Below are 15301 nucleotides of genomic sequence, written 5' to 3' on the forward strand. Positions count from 1 at the left end.
GTTAAACATCTGAACTTATGGAAGAACATCAATAACATTCATCTGTTTAGAACTTATCAATATTCCAATTACTTGTTTATAGACTATACTGCAGTATTTCTACTATATTCTATTTCATTTTATTTATAATTTATACATCTGAGTTCAACAATAACCACTATTTATCCACTACTGTGAAGAAGTTGAGTAGGTTGAATGTCACCATGATTTCCCCTTAACCTCAAAACTCTCCTCCTTCGAGCCGGAGTTGAACCAGCGACCTAAGGATATCAGCTTTGCTCCTCTACAGTCCTCCGCTCTACCAACTGAGCTATCGAAGGGACGGTATCTTAGAGAGAAAAAACAACGAGGCCCCCGGGGTCCCACAGGGATCGCTGTAGTTCTTTCAATGGATAACTGTAACAGTTTGGTTGAAAACTATTTATTTAGGCTGGATTTATCAAAGTCTATTAAAACTCTTTTACATCCCAGTTGAACATTCACCACTATTTATCCATTACATTTCCAATGAATACTATGAAGAAGTTGAGTAGGTTGACTGACACAAGTGATGGAAAGCCTGATGTCCCCATGACCTCAAAACTCTCCTCCTTAGAGCACATTCACAAAACAATGACTAAATCTATAAACAGGACAATAATTGTGTTACGCTTGACTGACACTAGGACATTCTTTGAAAGATGATTATTGCCAACATAAGTATCTGACCTTGATTTCTCCACTTGACGAATAACCTCAAAAGTGTCCTCCTTCGAGCCGGAGTTGAACCAGCGACCTAAGGATGTCAGCCTTGCTCCTCTACAGTCCTCCGCTCTACCAACTGAGCTATCGAAGGGACGGTGGATGAGAGAATAAACAATGAGGCCCCCGGGGACCCACAGGGATCACTTTAGTGCCACACTTGATCTTTCAATAACCCTAAAACCTGGTGGACTAAAACCACCAGACTCAGGGACAGTTTCATCCCACAGGCCATAAGACTGTTAAACATCTGAACTTATGGAAGAACATCAATAACATTCATCTGTTTGGAACTTATCAATATTCCAATTACTTGTTTATAGACTATACTGCACTATTTCTACTATATTCTATTTATAATTTATACATCTGAGTTCAACAATAACCACTATTTATCCACTACTGTGAAGAAGTTGAGTAGGTTGAATGTCACCATGATTTCCCCTTAACCTCAAAACTCTCCTCCTTCGAGCCGGAGTTGAACCAGCGACCTAAGGATATCAGCTTTGCTCCTCTACAGTCCTCCGCTCTACCAACTGAGCTATCGAAGGGGTTGAAAGTCTTGAGTATAGAAGAATACAAAATTGACATTGCCCTGTCTTTATGTGTCCTTTATACACAAATCACTGAAATGGAAAAACAGGAACAAACGCAAATGTGCTGTAACTTCTCCCCTGCATTGAATTGGACTACTATTATAATGTAGTGAAGCTTGACCAGTGATGGAAATGCTTATCTCTATTTCCCCACTTGACGAATAACGTCTATGCAACCACAAAAAACCTTCCATCGAGCCGGAGTTGAAACAGATGACGGCTTTGCTCCTCTACAGTCCTCCGCTCTACCAACTGAGCTATCGAAGGGACGGTATTGATCAGAGAAAAAAACAATGAGGCCCCTGGGGACCCACAAGGCCATGTTGTAGTACCTCTATAGTTATTTCAATAATCCTATTAGCTGCTGGTTCTCAATACTGATTTCATATTGATTTGTTCAATCCACAGCGGCAGCCCTTGATGACTGTAACAGTTTGGTTTAATTTAGGTATATCCATCCATCCATCCATCCATCTTCTCCCGCTTATCCGTGGTCGGGTCGCGGGGGTAGCAGTTCCAGCAGAGAGCCCCAAACTTTCTTTTCCCTGGCGACATCAACCAGCTCTGACTGGGGGATCCCAAGGCGCTCCCAGGCCAGCGAAGAGATATAATCCCTCCACCTGGTCCTAGGTCTACCCCTTGGTCTCTTCCCTGCTGGACGTGCCTGGAACACCTCCCTAGGGAGGCGCCCAGGTGGCATCCTAACTAGGTGCCCGAACCACCTCAACTGGCTCCTTTCGACGCGAAGGAGGAGCGGCTCAACTCCGAGTCCCTCCCTGATGACCGAACTTCTCACCTTATCCCTAAGGGAGACACCAGCCACCCTGCGGAGAAAACCCATCTCGGCCGCTTGTATCCGCGATCTCGTTCTTTCGGTCATGACCCATCCTTCATGACCATAGGTGAGGGTAGGAACGAAAATGGCCCGGAAGACCGAGAGCTTTGCCTTCTGGCTCAGCTCCCTTTTCGTCACAACGGTGCGGTAAAGCGACTGCAGTACCGCTCCCGCTGCTCCGATTCTCCGGCCCATCTCACGCTCCATTGTTCCCTCACTCGAGAACAAAAGTTGAACATTCACCACTATTTATCCATTACATTTCCAATGAATACTATGAAGAAGTTGAGTAGGTTGACTGACACAAGTGATGGAAAGCCTGATGTCCCCATGACCTCAAAACTCTCCTCCTTAGAGCACATTCACAAAACAATGACTAAATCTATAAACAGGACAATAATTGTGTTACGCTTGACTGACACTAGGACATTCTTTGAAAGATGATTTTTGCCAACATGAGTATCTGACCTTGATTTCTCCACTTGACAAATAACCTCAAATGTGTCCTCCTTCGAGCCGGAGTTGAACCAGCGACCTAAGGATATCAGCATTGCTCCTCTACAGTCCTCCGCTCTACCAACTGAGCTTTCGAAAGGACGGTGGTTGAGAGAATAAACAATGAGGCCCCCAGGGACCCACAGGGATCGCTTTAGTGCCACACTTGTACTTTCAATAACCCTAAAACCTGGTGGACTAAAACCACCAGACTCAGGGACAGTTTCATCCCACAGGCCATAAGACTGTTAAACATCTGAACTTATGGAAGAACATCAATAACATTCATCTGTTTGGAACTTATCAATATTCCAATTACTTGTTTATAGACTATACTGCAGTATTTCTACTATATTCTATTTCATTTTATTTATAATTTATACATCTGAGTTCAACAATAACCACTATTTATCCACTACTGTGAAGAAGTTGAGTAGGTTGAATGTCACCATGATTTCCCCTTAACCTCAAAACTCTCCTCCTTCGAGCCGGAGTTGAACCAGCGACCTAAGGATATCAGCTTTGCTCCTCTACAGTCCTCCGCTCTACCAACTGAGCTATCGAAGGGACGGTATTGTAGAGAGAAAAAAACAATGAGGCCCCCGGGGACCCACAGGGATCTCTGTAGTTATTTCAATGGATAACTGTAACAGTTTGGTTGAAAACTATTTATTTAGGCTGGATTTATCAAAGTCTATTAAAACTCTTTTACATCCCAGTTGAACATTCACCACTATTTATCCATTACATTTCCAATGAATACTATGAAGAAGTTGAGTAGGTTGACTGACACAAGTGATGGAAAGCCTGATGTCCCCATGACCTCAAAACTCTCCTCCTTCGAGCCGGAGTTGAACCAGCGACCTAAGGATATCAGCTTTGCTCCTCTACAGTCCTCCGCTCTACCAACTGAGCTATCGAAGGGACGGTATTGTAGAGAGAAAAAACAATGAGGCCCCCGGGGACCCACAGGGATCTCTGTAGTTATTTCAATGGATAACTGTAACAGTTTGGTTGAAAACTATTTATTTAGGCTGGATTTATCAAAGTCTATTAAAACTCTTTTACATCCCAGTTGAACATTCACCACTATTTATCCATTACATTTCCAATGAATACTATGAAGAAGTTGAGTAGGTTGACTGACACAAGTGATGGAAAGCCTGATGTCCCCATGACCTCAAAACTCTCCTCCTTAGAGCACATTCACAAAACAATGACTAAATCTATAAACAGGACAATAATTGTGTTACGCTTGACTGACACTAGGACATTCTTTGAAAGATGATTATTGCCAACATAAGTATCTGACCTTGATTTCTCCACTTGACGAATAACCTCAAAAGTGTCCTCCTTCGAGCCGGAGTTGAACCAGCGACCTAAGGATGTCAGCCTTGCTCCTCTACAGTCCTCCGCTCTACCAACTGAGCTATCAAAGGGACGGTGGATGAGAGAATAAACAATGAGGCCCCCGGGGACCCACAGGGATCACTTTAGTGCCACACTTGATCTTTCAATAACCCTAAAACCTGGTGGACTAAAATCACCAGACTCAGGGACAGTTTCATCCCACAGGCCATAAGACTGTTAAACATCTGAACTTATGGAAGAACATCAATAACATTCATCTGTTTGGAACTTATCAATATTCCTATTACTTGTTTATAGACTATACTGCACTATTTCTACTATATTCTATTTATAATTTATACATCTGAGTTCAACAATAACCACTATTTATCCACTACTGTGAAGAAGTTGAGTAGGTTGAATGTCACCATGATTTCCCCTTAACCTCAAACTCTCCTCCTTCGAGCCGGAGTTGAACCAGCGACCTAAGGATATCAGCTTTGCTCCTCTACAGTCCTCCGCTCTACCAACTGAGCTATCGAAGGGGTTGAAAGTCTTGAGTATAGAAGAATACAAAATTGACATTGCCCTGTCTTTATGTGTCCTTTATACACAAATCACTGAAATGGAAAAACAGGAACAAACGCAAATGTGCTGTAACTTCTCCCCTGCATTGAATTGGACTACTATTATAATGTAGTGAAGCTTGACCAGTGATGGAAATGCATATCTCTATTTCCCCACTTGACGAATAACGTCTATGCAACCACAAAAAACCTTCCATCGAGCCGGAGTTGAAACAGATGACGGCTTTGCTCCTCTACAGTCCTCCGCTCTACCAACTGAGCTATCGAAGGGACGGTATTGATCAGAGAAAAAAACAATGAGGCCCCTGGGGACCCACAAGGCCATGTTGTAGTACCTCTATAGTTATTTCAATAATCCTATTAGCTGCTGGTTCTCAATACTGATTTCATATTGATTTGTTCAATCCACAGCGGCAAGCCCTTGATGACTGTAACAGTTTGGTTTAATTTAGGTATAAAACAAGTTAAATCGTCTGGATTTATGAATGTCATTTTTACACTTTAAGCTCTTTTACATTCCAGTTCAACATTCACCACTACATTTCCAATGAATACGACTATGAAGAAGTTGAGTAGGTTGACTGCTAGTGGTGGAAAGTCTTGCATCTCAGCATTATTTCCCCATAAATGATCCACTTGATTCAAATGCACTATGATATTGATGTTGTAAATACTGAATGACATTATGATGGTTATGTTTTGTTTTCACTAACATGATTGAGTAAGCATGATTTCCCCATGACCTCAAAAGTGTCCTCCTTCGAGCCGGAGTTGAACCAGCGACCTAAGGATATCAGCTTTGCTTCTCTACAGTCCTCCGCTCTACCAACTGAGCTATCGAAGGGACGGTATTGTAGAGAGAAAAAACAATGAGGCCCCCGGGGACCCACAGGGATCTCTGTAGTTCTTTCAATGGATAACTGTAACAGTTTGGTTGAAAACTATTTATTTAGGCTGGATTTATCAAAGTCTATTAAAACTCTTTTACATCCCAGTTGAACATCCATCCATCCATCCATCTTCTCCCGCTTATCCGTGGTCGGGTCGCGGGGGTAGCAGTTCCAGCAGAGGGCCCCAAACTTTCTTTTCCCTGGCGACATCAACCAGCTCTGACTGGGGGATCCCAAGGCGCTCCCAGGCCAGCGAAGAGATATAATCCCTCCACCTGGTCCTAGGTCTACCCCTTGGTCTCTTCCCAGCTGGACGTGCCTGGAACACCTCCCTAGGGAGGCGCCCAGGTGGCATCCTAACTAGGTGCCCGAACCACCTCAACTGGCTCCTTTCGACGCGAAGGAGGAGCGGCTCAACTCCGAGTCCCTCCCTGATGACCGAACTTCTCACCTTATCCCTAAGGGAGACACCAGCCACCCTGCGGAGAAAACCCATCTCGGCCGCTTGTATCCGCGATCTCGTTCTTTTGGTCATGACCCATCCTTCATGACCATAGGTGAGGGTAGGAACGAAAATGGCCCGGAAGACCGAGAGCTTTGCCTTCTGGCTCAGCTCCCTTTTCGTCACAACGGTGCGGTAAAGCGACTGCAGTACCGCTCCCGCTGCTCCGATTCTCCGGCCCATCTCACGCTCCATTGTTCCCTCACTCGAGAACAAAAGTTGAACATTCACCACTATTTATCCATTACATTTCCAATGAATACTATGAAGAAGTTGAGTAGGTTGACTGACACAAGTGATGGAAAGCCTGATGTCCCCATGACCTCAAAACTCTCCTCCTTAGAGCACATTCACAAAACAATGACTAAATCTATAAACAGGACAATAATTGTGTTACGCTTGACTGACACTAGGACATTCTTTGAAAGATGATTTTTGCCAACATGAGTATCTGACCTTGATTTCTCCACTTGACAAATAACCTCAAATGTGTCCTCCTTCGAGCCGGAGTTGAACCAGCGACCTAAGGATATCAGCATTGCTCCTCTACAGTCCTCCGCTCTACCAACTGAGCTTTCGAAAGGACGGTGGTTGAGAGAATAAACAATGAGGCCCCAGGGACCCACAGGGATCGCTTTAGTGCCACACTTGTACTTCAATAACCCTAAAACCTGGTGGACTAAAACCACCAGACTCAGGGACAGTTTCATCCCACAGGCCATAAGACTGTTAAACATCTGAACTTATGGAAGAACATCAATAACATTCATCTGTTTGGAACTTATCAATATTCCAATTACTTGTTTATAGACTATACTGCAGTATTTCTACTATATTCTATTTCATTTTATTTATAATTTATACATCTGAGTTCAACAATAACCACTATTTATCCACTACTGTGAAGAAGTTGAGTAGGTTGAATGTCACCATGATTTCCCCTTAACCTCAAAACTCTCCTCCTTCGAGCCGGAGTTGAACCAACGACCTAAGGATATCAGCTTTGCTCCTCTACAGTCCTCCGCTCTACCAACTGAGCTATCGAAGGGACGGTATTGTAGAGAGAAAAAACAATGAGGCCCCCGGGGACCCACAGGGATCTCTGTAGTTATTTCAATGGATAACTGTAACAGTTTGGTTGAAAACTATTTATTTAGGCTGGATTTATCAAAGTCTATTAAAACTCTTTTACATCCCAGTTGAACATTCACCACTATTTATCCATTACATTTCCAATGAATACTATGAAGAAGTTGAGTAGGTTGACTGACACAAGTGATGGAAAGCCTGATGTCCCCATGACCTCAAAACTCTCCTCCTTAGAGCACATTCACAAAACAATGACTAAATCTATAAACAGGACAATAATTGTGTTACGCTTGACTGACACTAGGACATTCTTTGAAAGATGATTTTTGCCAACATGAGTATCTGACCTTGATTTCTCCACTTGACAAATAACCTCAAAAGTGTCCTCCTTCGAGCCGGAGTTGAACCAGCGACCTAAGGATATCAGCATTGCTCCTCTACAGTCCTCCGCTCTACCAACTGAGCTTTCGAAAGGACGGTGGTTGAGAGAATAAACAATGAGGCCCCAGGGACCCACAGGGATCGCTTTAGTGCCACACTTGTACTTTCAATAACCCTAAAACCTGGTGGACTAAAACCACCAGACTCAGGGACAGTTTCATCCCACAGGCCATAAGACTGTTAAACATCTGAACTTATGGAAGAACATCAATAACATTCATCTGTTTAGAACTTATCAATATTCCAATTACTTGTTTATAGACTATACTGCAGTATTTCTACTATATTCTATTTCATTTTATTTATAATTTATACATCTGAGTTCAACAATAACCACTATTTATCCACTACTGTGAAGAAGTTGAGTAGGTTGAATGTCACCATGATTTCCCCTTAACCTCAAAACTCTCCTCCTTCGAGCCGGAGTTGAACCAGCGACCTAAGGATATCAGCTTTGCTCCTCTACAGTCCTCCGCTCTACCAACTGAGCTATCGAAGGGACGGTATTGTAGAGAGAAAAAACAATGAGGCCCCCGGGGACCCACAGGGATCTCTGTAGTTATTTCAATGGATAACTGTAACAGTTTGGTTGAAAACTATTTATTTAGGCTGGATTTATCAAAGTCTATTAAAACTCTTTTACATCCCAGTTGAACATTCACCACTATTTATCCATTACATTTCCAATGAATACTATGAAGAAGTTGAGTAGGTTGACTGACACAAGTGATGGAAAGCCTGATGTCCCCATGACCTCAAAACTCTCCTCCTTAGAGCACATTCACAAAACAATGACTAAATCTATAAACAGGACAATAATTGTGTTACGCTTGACTGACACTAGGACATTCTTTGAAAGATGATTATTGCCAACATGAGTATCTGACCTTGATTTCTCCACTTGACGAATAACCTCAAAAGTGTCCTCCTTCGAGCCGGAGTTGAACCAGCGACCTAAGGATGTCAGCCTTGCTCCTCTACAGTCCTCCGCTCTACCAACTGAGCTATCGAAGGGACGGTGGATGAGAGAATAAACAATGAGGCCCCCAGGGACCCACAGGGATCACTTTAGTGCCACACTTGATCTTTCAATAACCCTAAAACCTGGTGGACTAAAACCACCAGACTCAGGGACAGTTTCATCCCACAGGCCATAAGACTGTTAAACATCTGAACTTATGGAAGAACATCAATAACATTCATCTGTTTGGAACTTATCAATATTCCAATTACTTGTAGACTATACTGCACTATTTCTACTATATTCTATTTATAATTTATACATCTGAGTTCAACAATAACCACTATTTATCCACTACTGTGAAGAAATTGAGTAGGTTGAATGTCACCATGATTTTCCCTTAACCTCAAAACTCTCCTCCTTCGAGCCGGAGTTGAACCAGCGACCTAAGGATATCAGCTTTGCTCCTCTACAGTCCTCCGCTCTACCAACTGAGCTATCGAAGGGGTTGAAAGTCTTGAGTATAGAAGAATACAAAATTGACATTGCCCTGTCTTTATGTGTCCTTTATACACAAATCACTGAAATGGAAAAACAGGAACAAACGCAAATGTGCTGTAACTTCTCCCCTGCATTGAATTGGAATACTATTATAATGTAGTGAAGCTTGACCAGTGATGGAAATGCTTATCTCTATCTCCCCACTTGACGAATAACGTCTATGCAACCATAAAAAAACCTTCCATCGAGCCGGAGTTGAACCAGATGTCGGCTTTGCTCCTCTACAGTCCTCCGCTCTACCAACTGAGCTATCGAAGGGACGGCATTGATCAGAGAAAAAAACAATGAGGCCCCTGACCCACAAGGCCATGTTGTAGTACCTCTATAGTTAGTTCAATAATCCTATTAGCTGCTGGTTCTCAATACTGATTTCATATTGATTTGTTCAATCCACAGCGGCAGCCCTTGATGACTGTAACAGTTTGGTTTAATTTAGGTATAAAACAAGTTAAATCGTCTGGATTTATGAATGTCATTTTTACACTTTAAGCTCTTTTACATCCCAGTTCAACATTCACCACTACATTTCCAATGAATACGACTATGAAGAAGTTGAGTAGGTTGACTGCTAGTGGTGGAAAGTCTTGCATCTCAGCATTATTTCCCCATAAATGATCCACTTGATTCAAATGCACTATCATATTGATGTTGTAAATACTGAATGACATTATGATGGTTATGTTTTGTTTTCACTAACATGATTGAGTAAGCATGATTTCCCCATGACCTTAAAAGTGTCCTCCTTCGAGCCGGAGTTGAACCAGCGACCTAAGGATATCAGCTTTGCTCCTCTACAGTCCTCCGCTCTACCAACTGAGCTATCGAAGGGACGGTGGTTGAGAGAATAAACAATGAGGCCCCCGGGGACCTACAGCGATCGCTTTAGTGCCACACTTGATCTTTCAATAACCCTAAAACCTGGTGGACTAAAACCACCAGACTCAGGGACAGTTTCATCCCACAGGCCATAAGACTGTTAAACATCTGAACTTATGGAAGAACATCAATAACATTCATCTGTTTGGAACTTATCAATATTCCAATTACTTGTTTATAGACTATACTGCACTATTTCTACTATATTCTATTTCATTTTATTTATAATTTATACATCTGAGTTCAATAATAACCACTATTTATCCACTACTGTGAAGAAGTTGAGTAGGTTGAATGTCACCATGATTTCCCCTTAACCTCAAAACTCTCCTCCTTTGAGCCGGAGTTGAACCAGCGACCTAAGGATGTCAGCGCTGCTCTTCTACAGTCCTCCGCTCTACCAACTGAGCTATCGAAGGGGTTGAAAGTCTTGAGTATAGAAGAATACAAAATTGACATTGCCCTGTCTTTATGTGTCCTTTATACACAAATCACTGAAATGGAAAAACAGGAACAAACGCAAATGTGCTGTAACTTCTCCCCTGCATTGAATTGGACTACTATTATAATGTAGTGAAGCTTGACCAGTGATGGAAATGCTTATCTCTATTTCCCCACTTGACGAATAACGTCTATGCAACCACAAAAAACCTTCCATCGAGCCGGAGTTGAACCAGATGTCGGCTTTGCTCCTCTACAGTGCTCCGCTCTACCAACTGAGCTACCGAAGGGACGGTATTGATCAGAGAAAAAAACAATGAGGCCCCTGGGGACCCACAAGGCCATGTTGTAGTACCTCTATAGTTATTTCAATAATCCTATCAGCTGCTGGTTCTCAATACTGATTTCATATTGATTTGTTCAATCCACAGCGGCAGCCCTTGATGACTGTAACAGTTTGGTTTAATTTAGGTATAAAACAAGTTAAATCGTCTGGATTTATGAATGTCAATTTTACACTTTAAGCTCTTTTACATCCCAGTTCAACATTCACCACTACATTTCCAATGAATACGACTATGAAGAAGTTGAGTAGGTTGACTGCTAGTGGTGGAAAGTCTTGCATCTCAGCATTATTGAATGGTTTAGGCCCAAAATACATTTCTGACCTCCTGCTAAATTATGAACCATCCAGATCTCTCAGGTCTTCAGGGACTGGTCAGCTTTCTGTCCCCAGAGTCAGAACCAAACATGGTAAAGCAGCGTTCAGTAATTATGCTCCAAATATCTGGAACAAACTACCAGAAACCTGCAGGTCCGCTGCAACTCTGACTACTTTTAAATCCAGGCTGAAGACTTTTCTTTTTGTCGCTGCTTTTAATTGAACTATTCATATCTTAGACTGCACTGTAACTTTTATCCATGTACTTTTTTCTTTTAATGTTTAATTGACAGCACTGTAACTTTTATCCATGTATTTTTTCTTTTAATGTTTATTTTATTAGCTTTTCTTTTTAATGACTGATTTTAAATGCCATTTTCTTAATCTCTTTCATTTTTTGTAAAGCACTTTGAATTGCCTTGTGTTGAAAAGTGCTATATAAATAAACTTGCCTTGCCTTGCCTTGCCTTGCCTTGCCTTGCCTTGCCTTGCCTTATTTCCCCATAAATGATCCACTTGATTCAAATGCACTATCATATTGATGTTGTAAATACTGAATGACATTATGATGGTTATGTTTTGTTTTCACTAACATGATTGAGTAAGCATGATTTCCCCATGACCTCAAAAGTGTCCTCCTTCGAGCCGGAGTTGAACCAGCGACCTAAGGATATCAGCTTTGCTCCTCTACAGTCCTCCGCTCTACCAACTGAGCTATCGAAGGGACGGTATTGTAGAGAGAAAAAACAATGAGGCCCCCGGGGACCCACAGGGATCGCTGTAGTTCTTTCAATGGATAACTGTAACAGTTTGGTTGAAAACTATTTATTTAGGCTGGATTTATCAAAGTCTATTAAAACTCTTTTACATCCCAGTTGAACATTCACCACTATTTATCCATTACATTTCCAATGAATACTATGAAGAAGTTGAGTAGGTTGACTGACACAAGTGATGGAAAGCCTGATGTCCCCATGACCTCAAAACTCTCCTCCTTAGAGCACATTCACAAAACAATGACTAAATCTATAAACAGGACAATAATTGTGTTACGCTTGACTGTTACTAGGATATTCTTTGAAAGATGATTTTTGCCAACATGAGTATCTGACCTTGATTTCTCCACTTGACAAATAACCTCAAAAGTGTCCTCCTTCGAGCCGGAGTTGAACCAGCGACCTAAGGATATCAGCATTGCTCCTCTACAGTCCTCCGCTCTACCAACTGAGCTATCGAAGGGACGGTGGTTGAGAGAATAAACAATGAGGCCCCCGGGGACCTACAGCGATCGCTTTAGTGCCACACTTGTACTTTCAATAACCCTAAAACCTGGTGGACTAAAACCACCAGACTCAGGGACAGTTTCATCCCACAGGCCATAAGACTGTTAAACATCTGAACTTATGGAAGAACATCAATAACATTCATCTGTTTGGAACTTATCAATATTCCAATTACTTGTTTATAGACTATACTGCAGTATTTCTACTATATTCTATTTCATTTTATTTATAATTTATACATCTGAGTTCAACAATAACCACTATTTATCCACTACTGTGAAGAAGTTGAGTAGGTTGAATGTCACCATGATTTCCCCTTAACCTCAAAACTCTCCTCCTTTGAGCCGGAGTTGAACCAGCGACCTAAGGATATCAGCTTTGCTCCTCTACAGTCCTCCGCTCTACCAACTGAGCTATCGAAGGGACGGTATTGTAGAGAGAAAAAACAATGAGGCCCCCGGGGACCCACAGGGATCTCTGTAGTTATTTCAATGGATAACTGTAACAGTTTGGTTGAAAACTATTTATTTAGGCTGGATTTATCAAAGTCTATTAAAACTCTTTTACATCCCAGTTGAACATTCACCACTATTTATCCATTACATTTCCAATGAATACTATGAAGAAGTTGAGTAGGTTGACTGACACAAGTGATGGAAAGCCTGATGTCCCCATGACCTCAAAACTCTCCTCCTTAGAGCACATTCACAAAACAATGACTAAATCTATAAACAGGACAATAATTGTGTTACGCTTGACTGACACTAGGACATTCTTTGAAAGATGATTATTGCCAACATGAGTATCTGACCTTGATTTCTCCACTTGACGAATAACCTCAAAAGTGTCCTCCTTTGAGCCGGAGTTGAACCAGCGACCTAAGGATGTCAGCCTTGCTCCTCTACAGTCCTCCGCTCTACCAACTGAGCTATCGAAGGGACGGTGGTTGAGAGAATAAACAATGAGGCCCCCGGGAACCCACAGGGATCACTTTAGTGCCACACTTGATCTTTCAATAACCCTAAAACCTGGTGGACTAAAACCACCAGACTCAGGGACAGTTTCATCCCACAGGCCATAAGACTGTTAAACATCTGAACTTATGGAAGAACATCAATAACATTCATCTGTTTGGAACTTATCAATATTCCAATTACTTGTTTATAGACTATACTGCACTATTTCTACTATATTCTATTTATAATTTATACATCTGAGTTCAACAATAACCACTATTTATCCACTACTGTGAAGAAGTTGAGTAGGTTGAATGTCACCATGATTTCCCCTTAACCTCAAAACTCTCCTCCTTCGAGCCGGAGTTGAACCAGCGACCTAAGGATATCAGCTTTGCTCCTCTACAGTCCTCCGCTCTACCAACTGAGCTATCGAAGGGGTTGAAAGTCTTGAGTATAGAAGAATACAAAATTGACATTGCCCTGTCTTTATGTGTCCTTTATACACAAATCACTGAAATGGAAAAACAGGAACAAACGCAAATGTGCTGTAACTTCTCCCCTGCATTGAATTGGACTACTATTATAATGTAGTGAAGCTTGACCGGTGATGGAAATGCATATCTCTATTTCCCCACTTGACGAATAACGTCTATGCAACCACAAAAAACCTTCCATCGAGCCGGAGTTGAAACAGATGACGGCTTTGCTCCTCTACAGTCCTCCGCTCTACCAACTGAGCTATCGAAGGGACGGTATTGATCAGAGAAAAAAACAATGAGGCCCCTGACCCACAAGGCCATGTTGTAGTACCTCTATAGTTATTTCAATAATCCTATTAGCTGCTGGTTCTCAATACTGATTTCATATTGATTTTGTTCAATCCACAGCGGCAGCCCTTGATGACTGTAACAGTTTGGTTTAATTTAGGTATAAAACAAGTTAAATCGTCTGGATTTATGAATGTCATTTTTACACTTTAAGCTCTTTTACATCCCAGTTCAACATTCACCACTACATTTCCAATGAATACGACTATGAAGAAGTTGAGTAGGTTGACTGCTAGTGGTGGAAAGTCTTGCATCTCAGCATTATTTCCCCATAAATGATCCACTTGATTCAAATGCACTATCATATTTATGTTGTAAAGACTGAATGACATTATGATGGTTATGTTTTGTTTTCACAAACATGATTGAGTAAGCATGATTTCCCCATAACCTCAAAAGTGTCCTCCTTCGAGCCGGAGTTGAACCAGCGACCTAAGGATATCAGCTTTGCTCCTCTACAGTCCTCCGCTCTACCAACTGAGCTATCGAAGGGACGGTATTGTAGAGAGAAAAAACAATGAGGCCCCCGGGGACCCACAGGGATCTCTGTAGTTCTTTCAATGGATAACTGTAACAGTTTGGTTGAAAACTATTTATTTAGGCTGGGTTTATCAAAGTCTATTAAAACTCTTTTACATCCCAGTTGAACATTCACCACTATTTATCCATTACATTTCCAATGAATACTATGAAGAAGTTGAGTAGGTTGACTGACACAAGTGATGGAAAGCCTGATGTCCCCCATGACCTCAAAACTCTCCTCCTTAGAGCACATTCACAAAACAATGACTAAATCTATAAACAGGACAATAATTGTGTTACGCTTGACTGACACTAGGAAATTCTTTGAAAGATGATTATTGCCAACATGAGTATCTGACCTTGATTTCTCCACTTGACGAATAACCTCAAAAGTGTCCTCCTTCGAGCCGGAGTTGAACCAGCGACCTAAGGATGTCAGCCTTGCTCCTCTACAGTCCTCCGCTCTACCAACTGAGCTATCGAAGGGACGGTGGTTGAGAGAATAAACAATGAGGCCCCCGGGGACTCACAGGGATCACTTTAGTAACACACTTGTTCTTTCAATAACCCTAAAACCTGGTGGACTAAAACCACCAGACTCAGGGACAGTTTCATCCCACAGGCCATAAGACTGTTAAACATCTGAACTTATGGAAGAACATCAATAACATTCATCTGTTTGGA

The 15301-nt window shown here is 41.8% G+C and overlaps 18 non-coding genes across 18 annotated transcripts; all 18 read right to left on the minus strand.

The window, feature by feature from the left end:
- Positions 1-232: 232 nt before the first annotated feature.
- Positions 233-320, minus strand: trnay-gua. The gene is given in 2 exon segments: positions 233-268; positions 284-320. It is a non-coding gene; the product is annotated as a tRNA-Tyr (tRNA).
- Positions 321-747: 427 nt separating this feature from the next.
- Positions 748-835, minus strand: trnay-gua. The gene is given in 2 exon segments: positions 748-783; positions 799-835. It is a non-coding gene; the product is annotated as a tRNA-Tyr (tRNA).
- Positions 836-1204: 369 nt separating this feature from the next.
- trnay-gua lies at positions 1205-1292 on the minus strand. The gene is given in 2 exon segments: positions 1205-1240; positions 1256-1292. It is a non-coding gene; the product is annotated as a tRNA-Tyr (tRNA).
- A 1854-nt stretch (positions 1293-3146) lies between these two features.
- On the minus strand, positions 3147-3234 carry trnay-gua. Its single transcript is given in 2 exon segments — positions 3147-3182; positions 3198-3234. It is a non-coding gene; the product is annotated as a tRNA-Tyr (tRNA).
- A 269-nt stretch (positions 3235-3503) lies between these two features.
- Positions 3504-3591, minus strand: trnay-gua. The gene is given in 2 exon segments: positions 3504-3539; positions 3555-3591. It is a non-coding gene; the product is annotated as a tRNA-Tyr (tRNA).
- A 427-nt stretch (positions 3592-4018) lies between these two features.
- On the minus strand, positions 4019-4106 carry trnay-gua. The gene is given in 2 exon segments: positions 4019-4054; positions 4070-4106. It is a non-coding gene; the product is annotated as a tRNA-Tyr (tRNA).
- Positions 4107-4474: 368 nt separating this feature from the next.
- trnay-gua lies at positions 4475-4562 on the minus strand. Its single transcript is given in 2 exon segments — positions 4475-4510; positions 4526-4562. It is a non-coding gene; the product is annotated as a tRNA-Tyr (tRNA).
- Positions 4563-5360: 798 nt separating this feature from the next.
- trnay-gua lies at positions 5361-5448 on the minus strand. Its single transcript is given in 2 exon segments — positions 5361-5396; positions 5412-5448. It is a non-coding gene; the product is annotated as a tRNA-Tyr (tRNA).
- A 1508-nt stretch (positions 5449-6956) lies between these two features.
- On the minus strand, positions 6957-7044 carry trnay-gua. Its single transcript is given in 2 exon segments — positions 6957-6992; positions 7008-7044. It is a non-coding gene; the product is annotated as a tRNA-Tyr (tRNA).
- Positions 7045-7937: 893 nt separating this feature from the next.
- Positions 7938-8025, minus strand: trnay-gua. The gene is given in 2 exon segments: positions 7938-7973; positions 7989-8025. It is a non-coding gene; the product is annotated as a tRNA-Tyr (tRNA).
- Positions 8026-8452: 427 nt separating this feature from the next.
- trnay-gua lies at positions 8453-8540 on the minus strand. Its single transcript is given in 2 exon segments — positions 8453-8488; positions 8504-8540. It is a non-coding gene; the product is annotated as a tRNA-Tyr (tRNA).
- A 365-nt stretch (positions 8541-8905) lies between these two features.
- trnay-gua lies at positions 8906-8993 on the minus strand. Its single transcript is given in 2 exon segments — positions 8906-8941; positions 8957-8993. It is a non-coding gene; the product is annotated as a tRNA-Tyr (tRNA).
- A 795-nt stretch (positions 8994-9788) lies between these two features.
- trnay-gua lies at positions 9789-9876 on the minus strand. The gene is given in 2 exon segments: positions 9789-9824; positions 9840-9876. It is a non-coding gene; the product is annotated as a tRNA-Tyr (tRNA).
- A 1786-nt stretch (positions 9877-11662) lies between these two features.
- Positions 11663-11750, minus strand: trnay-gua. The gene is given in 2 exon segments: positions 11663-11698; positions 11714-11750. It is a non-coding gene; the product is annotated as a tRNA-Tyr (tRNA).
- Positions 11751-12177: 427 nt separating this feature from the next.
- Positions 12178-12265, minus strand: trnay-gua. The gene is given in 2 exon segments: positions 12178-12213; positions 12229-12265. It is a non-coding gene; the product is annotated as a tRNA-Tyr (tRNA).
- A 1351-nt stretch (positions 12266-13616) lies between these two features.
- On the minus strand, positions 13617-13704 carry trnay-gua. The gene is given in 2 exon segments: positions 13617-13652; positions 13668-13704. It is a non-coding gene; the product is annotated as a tRNA-Tyr (tRNA).
- A 795-nt stretch (positions 13705-14499) lies between these two features.
- On the minus strand, positions 14500-14587 carry trnay-gua. Its single transcript is given in 2 exon segments — positions 14500-14535; positions 14551-14587. It is a non-coding gene; the product is annotated as a tRNA-Tyr (tRNA).
- A 428-nt stretch (positions 14588-15015) lies between these two features.
- On the minus strand, positions 15016-15103 carry trnay-gua. The gene is given in 2 exon segments: positions 15016-15051; positions 15067-15103. It is a non-coding gene; the product is annotated as a tRNA-Tyr (tRNA).
- Positions 15104-15301: the final 198 nt, after the last annotated feature.

Source organism: Gymnodraco acuticeps, unplaced genomic scaffold (assembly GCF_902827175.1).
Source record: "Gymnodraco acuticeps unplaced genomic scaffold, fGymAcu1.1, whole genome shotgun sequence".
In the NCBI taxonomy this organism is placed as follows: domain Eukaryota; kingdom Metazoa; phylum Chordata; class Actinopteri; order Perciformes; family Bathydraconidae; genus Gymnodraco; species Gymnodraco acuticeps.